Genomic DNA, 2521 nt, shown 5'->3' on the forward strand with positions numbered 1-2521 from the left:
CACCCACCCACCTCATTCCACTCCATTCAGTTTTCCTCCCCCCCAGGTTCTCTAGCACAAGGAAGTTTTTTTGTGTGTAATTGCCCAAGTTGGGACAACAGGGATCCAAGGGTTTTTAGAAATCATATTTTGAAAGTATTAAACCTATATACTCAGCGGCGTCACTAGCGGGAGTGTGGGGGGGTGTGGACCTCCGGTGCACGCCCTCCCAGGGGCATGGACAAGGTGGCTGGCCAGCCACCCCATCCATGCCCCTGGGAGGGCGCGTGCCAGAGGGGCACCCAGCCAGAGAAGGCCTGGGAATGCCGGCATGCCTCCCTCACCCCACTGACGCTGCTCCCGGTCTCGCCCACCCGCCCACCTCCGAGAAGGAGTTGGAGCAGCCTTGCCTCCGCACCCCGGTAGTGATGCCCCTGTATATACTGTATTCTAATTTGGATTAAGTGCAGGATTAGTTACACTTACTGCAATGTTATTCCCCTCACTTCCTTTCCCATATCCTCCTTTTCAGTCAATACACTTCTTAATTACATTTCTGGACTGGTTGTTGCTGAACTCAAGCCAAGGGCTGGTTAACCTAATTGCAGGGGTTCACTTCTGTTGAGATTCTCCCCACCACAATTGCTAGTCTCACTGAGGTACACTGTCTGACATGTCCCCACATTCAAAAGCTCACATAAGTCTGGCTTTGAGTAGAGGAAAATTCTCCTCATATTTTTGGCTTGCCTGGATGATGTATTTTCAATTAACCCCCTTCCTCACACCACCCAAATCACAATATGACAATTGAGACACATTCAGCAATCAAAGATAGATGAGCTCAGTATGGCATGTTCAGGGACAATACAATGTGAAGTTGGTCAGTTATTGTGTTTAGCTTGGCACTGCTGGATGCTGATATTCTTTTTTTGGCATTGAAATCTCCTCATGAAAATTCACCATGGTACTGCCAGGAGGCAGTGCATGCACTGCACAAAGCAGAAAAGAGAGGAAATAAACAATCCTTTATTTTCCTCCATTCCCTTGGAGGAATGTAATCTTCTTTTTAGATTTTACAGGCTATTATGCACACTCCCCCCCATCTCTAGCTAACCATTTGGTGACTTAACTTTACACCGAATTGCAAATGCTGTGCATTGCTTTGAATGTTTAAAATCTTCTTCAGAAAATATTCACTTACTAATTGAACACAGTGTAGCAAGTGGATGTTTCCCAAGAAATGTCAAAAGATTATTTTATTTAACAAAATTTATATAAGTATATAAATTTGGCTTGTAAAAAACCTCTTTGTTGCTATATGCCTTCAAGTTGATTTTGACTTATGGCGACCCTATGAATCTTTTGGATATATTAATGGGGTTTTCATGGTAAGAGGTATGCAGAGGTGGTTTACCATGGCCTTCCTCTAAGCCTACGGCACCCGGTATTCCCACGCAGACTCCCATCCAAGTACTAACCAGACCTGACCCTACTTAGCTTCCGAGATCATACGAGATCTGGAGTGTTTAGGGTAGTATGGCCGTAGGCAAAAAACCCCCCTAAGGATAATTAAATGTTTGCTTAATTTTAAATTTTTAGATTTTTTTAGTATATATTTTGTATATTTTGTATTTGTAAATAAAATGTGAACATGTCCTGATGATTCTTGTACCATCCATATATATAAAATGATAAAAATAACAAATAATTAAATTTTAAAAAGGAAAGGAAAGAAACACATTGTCAAACCATAAACATAGTTACATATATTTAATGAGTCAAAGCAGAGAAAATAATTTGCATGGATACTTATTCTCCTGATGCAATAGGCTCTACAAAAAATTCTCCAATTTTCGATGTATATATTTATTTCTCTATTTTTCTCTTTGATACTATGTTACTTTTCTCAAATTGATGGTGTCTCACATTCTGTACGCCAGTCAAGACTTGATTAGAGATGGAAGTGTTGCCATCACTCATCAAGCCCACCGACAGGTATCCCTTTCTCCTCATCCATGTAGGAACAAATGATACTGCCAAACAGAGCTATGAAGAAATCACATCAGACTATGAAGCTCTGGGAAGGAAACTCAAGGGCTTTGGGGCTCAGATAGTTTTTTCATCCATCCTTCCAGTACTTAGAAGAGGAGTAGAAAGGGAAAGAAAAATACTCCGTGTGAATGAATGGCTACAAAGGCGGTGCCGACGTGAAAGATTTGGATTCTGGGACAACGGGCTATGCTTCCTGGAAGATGGATTGCTGGCAAGTGATGAGTTGCATCTCACAAGGACTGGGATGAAAGTGTTTGCCCACAGCATGGAGAAATTCATCAGGAGGGCTTTAAACTGAATCCTATGGGGGAACGAGACATAAACTTGGTGGTAATGACTAATGAAGGCTTGTGCACAGTAATGGGAGCAGAGATCAGCTGTAATAGCGACCAGTGACAGTCCTCAGAAAACTGTAGTAAGGAAGCCAAGCCATAAATCACATGGTCTTCAATGTCTGTATACTAATTTGCAGAGCATGGGAAACAAGCAG

The 2521-nt window shown here is 42.1% G+C and overlaps 1 non-coding gene across 1 annotated transcript; it reads right to left on the reverse strand.

Annotated features, from left to right (window-relative positions):
- Positions 1–1408: 1408 nt before the first annotated feature.
- On the reverse strand, positions 1409–1527 carry LOC133376006 (5S ribosomal RNA). Its single transcript, XR_009760389.1, has one exon. It is a non-coding gene; the product is annotated as a 5S ribosomal RNA (ribosomal RNA).
- Between the last annotated feature and the right edge of the window lie 994 nt (positions 1528–2521).

Source organism: Rhineura floridana, chromosome 1, assembly GCF_030035675.1.
Source record: "Rhineura floridana isolate rRhiFlo1 chromosome 1, rRhiFlo1.hap2, whole genome shotgun sequence".
Lineage (NCBI taxonomy): Eukaryota > Metazoa > Chordata > Lepidosauria > Squamata > Rhineuridae > Rhineura > Rhineura floridana.